Source organism: Canis lupus, chromosome 12 (assembly GCF_048164855.1).
Source record: "Canis lupus baileyi chromosome 12, mCanLup2.hap1, whole genome shotgun sequence".
Lineage (NCBI taxonomy): Eukaryota > Metazoa > Chordata > Mammalia > Carnivora > Canidae > Canis > Canis lupus.
In genome coordinates this window covers 34,543,697-34,551,252 of record NC_132849.1, presented here as the reverse complement: position 1 = coordinate 34,551,252, position 7,556 = coordinate 34,543,697, and the positions used below count along the sequence as shown (strand labels likewise).

The 7,556-nt window shown below is 40.2% G+C and overlaps 1 long non-coding RNA gene across 1 annotated transcript; it reads right to left on the bottom strand.

Moving 5' to 3' along the window:
- Positions 1–296: 296 nt before the first annotated feature.
- On the bottom strand, positions 297–2,311 carry LOC140600698 (uncharacterized). Its single transcript, XR_012003861.1, has 3 exons — positions 1,749–2,311; positions 1,291–1,374; positions 297–968 (listed from the first exon to the last, which is right to left on the bottom strand). It is a non-coding gene; the product is annotated as an uncharacterized lncRNA (long non-coding RNA).
- Positions 2,312–7,556: the final 5,245 nt, after the last annotated feature.

Sequence of the window (7,556 nt, the reverse complement as noted above, 5' to 3'; positions counted from 1 at the left end):
CTCTCTCTCTCTCTCTCTCTATCATGAATAAATAAAAAATATTTTAAAAAAAAGAAAAGAAAAGAAAATGACACTAAAGCTCAACACTGTGCTAAGCACCCTTCACAGGTCAAAAGAGGGAATACCAGTGGGACAGCATTTGTTTTGACATTGGAAACCCGGCTTCGTTTGCAGAACCATAACAACCAAAGGTTATCTCGAGCTTGGAAGGGACTTTTTCTTTTGAATAAACTTTTGATTTTGGAATAATTTTAGATTTACAGAAAAGTTACAGATATAGTACAGAGAGTCGCCACATACCTTTCACCCACTTTCCAATAATGTTAACATCTTTCGTTATGCTGCATTTCTCAAAATCAAGAAATTAACATACCATCAACTAATCTCCAGACATTATTCAGCTTTTCACTAATTTTTCCACTAGTATTCCAGGATCTCACATTGCATTTAGTCATCATGTGTCCCTAGCCTGCCCTGATCTGTGACAGTTTTTCAGTCTTCTTTTCCTTGTTTATCAAGACCTTAACAATTTTGAGGAGTATTGGTCAGATATTTCATAGAATTCTCTATTTGGGTTTTCTGATGTTATCTCATGAGTAGACTAAGGTTAAGGGTTTTGATGAAGATACTCAGATATGAAATGCTCAGGAGGGATTTTTTTAAAGGCCAGGTAACTCAGAAGTTACAAACTGATCTGCTGTCAAATCAAGTCATAGTTTGTTTGCAGCCAATTTTGTGCTGAATTTTTTCAATTCAGATTTCTAGCTTCTCTTAAAAACTAGAAAGAGCTGATGACTGAGGGCTTCTATTGCAGTCAGAGGTGGGCACTGAGAAGCCATGGCCTCCCCAGCTCTACAGTCCAGCAGCAGCTGCCATTGATCCTCATATCAATGATTTTGATCTTCTTACAGTAAAAAGGTGCCTTCTATATTTCCATCACAATAGAAGTGGACCTAGATGGCTCCACACTTCAAGAGAAAGAAAGCAAAAGCAAGAAATGTGGTTAGGGGAATCTCAAAGAAACTACATTTTTCCTAATAATAGAAAAGGGCATGAATGCACACTCTGAAAACTACATGTGATTTTTGGTGACTATTGTCCACCTGACATCGACCTCACCACTTATTTGACAGCAGAAAGGAGGGGGTGGGTCAAGAGGGAAGCCAATTATAAGAAAAGTAGATGGGTTAGGAGAAAGGATATTGAAACTTCCATCTGCCCTGACTTCCTCCCAAGACCCTTCCACAGACAATGTTCATATTATTACCCAAGGATGGCCCTGTCACCTACCTAAACACAGACATCCAGTAGGGTCTACACATCCAGGCCTACCCTGAACAGGGGTTTCCAGTACTGCCAAAACCACCCCAGGACCTGTGAGCAGGGAGAGGGTCTGCCATGTCTTTTGTATCCTTCCTAACGTAGGACTTGCTAAAGGCAGTGTCAAAGTCGGCCTGATTTCTCCTCTATTGCCCAACCCTGCCATCTGCATGTCAGACATCCCTTGCCGCAAAGCTAGAATTCCCACCTCCCCCACCCCAAGCAAAGTGACCACAGGTTTCTCAACTCTTCCTCATGATCCCTCTCCCCTTTTCCATTTCTATCCCCCATACCCCCTGCCTTTGAAAGCTGCAGGATCTATAGAACGTGACCACACCAGGCACTGAGGTATTGACCAAGCCAATATCCAAGTCTCAAGCCCCCCTACCAATGGGATGAGTTCTACCCAGTGCCTTGCCAGAGCAAACCTGGAGTGGGAGAACTCCATTGAAAGAAGTGAACCAGGAGTCAGAGGATCCGGATCTGGTCTGGATTGCAGTGCTGTGTGGTATCAGGCAAATCACCTGATGTCTCTGAGCCCTAGATATCTAGCTATCTTAATAGCTGGTGATATTTTTACCTGCCCTGTTAACCTCTTGATTACTGTGATGTGGAAAGATGATCAAGCCACAGAATTAGCTTCCTAGCTTGCTCCCTTTACTACTAAGCACAAATTATATCCTCTACTGTCCACAAGAGCCACACCTTCTCCATCAGTGCACTTCCATCACATTCCTTGTTTATCTGTTTACCCTGCACCCTCACTCCTAACAGGACTGCCTTGAGGACAACATACTCATATTGGAACATGGGAACTCGCACTGTGGTATCTATTCCTGTTCTTGGTATAGGCCGTATCAATAAATATTGAATGAATAAATTAAGCAAGCAAGCAATAAAATTAATGTAGTGTATGTAAAAGTACTTTGTAAACTATTGGGTCTTGTCTAAATGTGAAGGCCTAGGATGCTACGAGTCCAGTTCTGGGGTAGCTGATCGGATCTACCAAGCCCCCTTCTCAGACAACCTTTTCTGCCCCACAGCCAATGGTTAGTCCTTGACCCTGCCTTCTGCTCAAAGCTGATTGGACCAATCCATTGGCTGACCAATCTAGCAGTCTATTGGCTGATGAGCTGCCAATGAAACACTTCCAGTATTGGAACAGTTACAGAGATCTTTAAAATCATAAAATGAAAGTAGATGATTCAATAGCCAGACTGTGGAAGGAGCCTCAGTGTCCATCAAAAAATGAATGGATAAAGAAGATGTGGTCTATATATACAATGGAATATTACTCAGCCATTAGTAATGACAAATACCCACCATTTGCTTCCACGTGGATGGAACTAGAGGGTATTATGCTGAGTGAAGTAAGTCAATCGGAGGACAATCATTATATGGTTTCACTCATACGGGGAATATAAAAATAGTGAAAGGGATTATAGGGGAAAGGAGAGAAAATGAGTGGAAAACATCAGAGAGGGTGACAAAACATGAGAGACTCCTCTAACTCTGGGAAATGAGCAAGGGGTAGTGGAAGGGGAGGTGGCGGGGGGAAGATGGGGTGACTGGGTGATGGGCCCTGAGGGGGACATTTGATGGGATGAGCACTGGGTGTTATGCTATATGTTGGCATATCAAACTCCAATAAAAAAAAAGATTAAAAAAAAGAAAAAGAAAGTAGGTGATTGAACAGAAAGTGTTATGTAGAGCCATGCCTGGGGCAGCTATATTGGTCCAAGAAGCCAGTACAGTAGATGGAGAAATAGATGTGAGAAAGATTATCTAAGCCTTGCAACTGCAGAGGGCAATTTCTGTTCCCAACATTCCAGTTGCATTTCTAGTCTGACTGTACTTTGTGTCTTGTGCTGCGATGTCTAAGAGATTTTCCATTGACATTGTATAATAAATAAATCCCTCTTTGCTTAAACTAGGGGTGGAGTGGAAGTTGGAATATCTATTCTTTATACCCAAATAATCTTTCATTTAGACATTGAGCAAACAACACACAGCCTCCTACTAACAGGTACAAATTTATCCATAGGGAGAAGGAAGAGGACATCCTGAGAGCTAAGACACAAGGACTTACCTAAAGCACTTACTTCAGATAGGGCCTGTGGCCCAGAACAGACCCTGAATCCCAAAGTTGATAATGAGAGTGGTACCTCCCTGAGAAACCTCAGAGATACTGAGGAGGCTAAGCCATAAGGCAGCCAGAAAAAATATTCCAAAGAATTAAGCATCAGGTTGGCATGTTATTGCTGGAGCTGATGGCTAATGGTTAGTAGCCAGACCAGGAAGCCTTTTGGGACCCTCTGTGGAGACTGGCTGGCTCTGAAAGGCTGGGATTCCACCAAATCAGGAGATGGCTAAGCTCACAAGAGGCAAAAGTGCTAAAGAACCAGATGAGCAAAGCGTCAAAACCAGGAGGAGACATAGCCGGATTTAGCTCTGGCCGGTGGATCCTGGTAAGAAAAGATTTCTCATCCAGGAAACATAAGTAACTCAGATGGTGTTTCTCATAAGATTATGAAACACTGTGGAACTTCTGTTTCCTGTCATTTGTCTGCCTCAGAAGAGCTAATGTTTATTGATTTTCTTCTGTAAGAGGCAGAATCATCAATTTGGTTTGCCTATATTGAAAATTCTCAGGTTTCCAGGGCGCCTGGGTGGCTCAGTGGTTGAGCATCTGCCTCTGGCTCAGGGCATGATCCCAGGGTCCTGGGATCGAGGTCCACATCAAGCTCCCCGCAGGGAGCCTGCTTCTCCCTCTGCCTATATCTCTGCCTCTCTCTGTGTGTCTCTTGTGAATAAATAAATAAAATCTTTTCGAAAGAAAGAAAGAGAGAGAGAGAGAGAGAGAAAGAAAGAAAGAAAGAAAGAAAGAAAGAAAGAAAGAAGAAAGAAAGAAAGAAAGAAAGAAAGAAAGAAAGAAAGAAAGAAAGAAGAAAGGAAAGAAAGAGAGAGAGAGAGAGAGAGAAAGAAAGAAAGAAAGAAAGAAAGAAAGAAAGAAAGAAAGAAAGAAAGAAAGAAAGAAAGAAGAAAGAAAGAAAGAAATACAGAAGAGAAAGTTAGTTCTCAGGTTTCCAAAAGAAGTTAGAACAAAAGAATTGAAATCAGGGTCTCCATATTGGTTTTATCCTTATTCACAGAGAGTACTATAATGACAGACTTCACAAAAATCTTCAGATTTTCAGAAAGACTTCATCTAAAATCTTACACTTTTTCAAATACTCGGAAGCCAAAAATGTTAGAAGGAAATGAGCATTTATTGAATACTGAGCATGTGTCAGGCACTGAGTTAGGCCCTTTTATGAGTCAAGCAGCAAAATTTATCTTGCAGGACTTCCAAAAGTTATTATACTCATTTCACTGAAGAGAAAACTGAAAAATAAAGAAACTAAATGGCTTGCCCAAAGTTCCACTTACAATATGGAGCCAAACTGAGATTCTGATCCATGTCTATTTGTCTCAGCTTCCTCATCTTTCCATGGCACAGACTGCCTCTCTGTGACTGGCCTCCCCAGGTCCTTAATAAACTAAGTACTGTGAAGAGATCTAGTTTTTATGACAATCTTGGGCCAAGAATGTAGAAAAATATTGAAACCCCAAACTGTGACTAGTATCATCTTTTTTCTAATGTAGTTTTTAAGACTTGTATTGTGAATCCATCTGGAACTTATTTTTGAGTAAGGTGTGAATTAGAGGTACAGCTTCATTTTGTCTTAACAGACACCTGTGTACACCTGGTACAATTGATTTTTTTAAGCTTCTTTTTCCCACTGAATTGAAATTGCCACCTTTAGCATTCATTATGCTTCTATATTCACAGGTTCTACTCCTCACTCTTTTCTTTCCACTGATCTATTCCAGTACCATTTCTCAGCTGTCTAAATTTTGTAGTTTTTTTTCAAGTTGTACTACCTGGTAAAGCAAGCCATCCTTCTTAAATTCCTCTCAGGTATTTATTCTTCCATAGGAACATTAATACCTCCACCTACACAAAATAACGAGTTTTATTCCTTTAATTTTGAATTATATGTGTATAGTAATATGGCTTATTAATAAAGATTGATGTTGCAAATTAAATCTTATATTGGTGTGTATCTCCATTTTTCAATCTTACTCTATGTTAATTGACATGATTTTTAAACATGTTATTTATTTATTCATGAGAGACACACAGAGAGAAACAGAGACACAGAGAGAGGGACAAGTAGGCCTCATGCAGGGAGCCTGATGTGGGACTCGATACTGGGACTCCAAGATCACACCCTGGGCCAAAGGCAGGTGCTAAACCACTGAGCCACCTAGGGATCTCTGCTACTGACCTTTTTATATGTTTATCATATCCAACCACCTTACCAAATTCTCATCTTCAGACTAGTAGGTTATTAACATCACTAAATTCTAAATATATATTTCTGAAAAAAAAGATAATTTATTTGGCTTTCCTCCAATACTTTACATATTTTATTGCTCTTTTGCATTCCTTAAAACTTCCAAAATAATACCAAGTAGTGATAAAAGCTCTCAGTGTTATTTATTCCTGATTTTAAAATGGCTTTACTATTTCAAGTTTTAATATTAATATTGCTTGGGAACTATTTCTAAACCTAGGATAGTTTAAAAAAAAACTCACCACAGTTTCATAGATGCTGACACAAAACTCCTGGATCAGAGACAAAAGACAGTTTATTACTGCAATAGCAGTTGTGAGAGAACAGTGTATTTGTGCCAATCTCTTAAACCCTGATCCCCACAGGGCGATGTGAAGAGGACCAGATGACACCTGCATATGCAGTGGTTGGATTACAGGAGCAGAATCCTGAGTTTAAGGAACTTGATCTGATTGTTTTATAATGAGCATTAAGCATATCCACTCTTTGCTCCAGAGTGAGACACACTCTCTGTCTTCCGAGGTTGTAAAAAACCCACCCTTTATTCTGAAGAGAATCATTATATCTTTCATAGTTGTTTGCAATACAAACATCTTTGAAAAGATAATCCAGAACAAGGAGCAGTCAGTAGTTCACTCATAAATATTCAAAAAGGTGAGAGATCCATGGAAAGTTATTTCCCAATGATGAAAAACTGAGGCAAAACAGACAACACATTAGTGCTTGTTAATTTTTAGCGGGCATATGAATGGCATTAAATTATTTCTTGTCTTTTTTCTATATTTCTATAAACATCTGCTCCCACCCTCCAAAAAAAAAAAAAAAAAGAATCAAGAACTGTCTAGTAATGAAATAGCTGCCTCAAAATATGGTGAATATTCCAAAAAAATATGAGTAACTTCCCCGTAGGGACACTGGAATCCTAAATTGTATGGGTAGGGCAGGGTAGGTCCCTTCTAATTCAAAGAATCTGGAATATTAGATGGCCAAGTCTGAAGGCATGTCAGAGTTGACTTAGCTACTTCTACTTATTACATCTGCATTTCCCATCATATTCATAGGAGCGCCAGAGACAAATGATTGGAAATCACACACACATGTACACACATACACAGTTTCGAAAGAACTTGTGGCTAGGATTATCCATGTTTCTTAATCTCTTTAGTCTTTCTTTAATGAGGTCAGTGGGAGGACTGTTATTTATGCTCCTAGAGCATTGGCATATGAGAAATGTCATGGGCACAGGAAAGTCAATGGTGAGGAAGATAAACATGACCCTGTCCCACAGAACTTACTATCTTGAGGGGGAAGATAAATAATTCCACAGAATATGAGATGTAATTGGCTCTCAAATTCACTAGAAATTGATTTACCCCCCCTCCTCCTCCACATCTACTCACCCACTAGCTCTCAAGGGATCCATAGCTAGAGAGAGATGGTGCAATTTTCCTGTGTATGTCCCACAGGGAGTAACAGAATAGGGGGACCAGGAAAACCAAAGGTTAATAATGCAAGGTCCAATAAGATACTGGATGAAAAAATGCTGTCTGCTTAGGTGATTCTGCTCTCTCTGACTCAGATTTTCCTTTTCAAAGGAAACCTAATATCTATCTTCATAGCTCAAATGAATACTAATTGTTTTAAAGCAAATCTAACATAGCATTAAAAAGTCCAAAATTGGGCAACCCGGGTGGCTCAGTGGTTTAGTGCCGCCTTCGGCCCAGGGCCTGATCCTGGAGACCCAGGATCAAGTCCCGTGTCAAGCTCCCTGCGTGGAGCCTACTTCTCCCTCTGCCTGTGTCTCTGCCTCTCTCTCACTTTCTCCCTCTCTCTGTG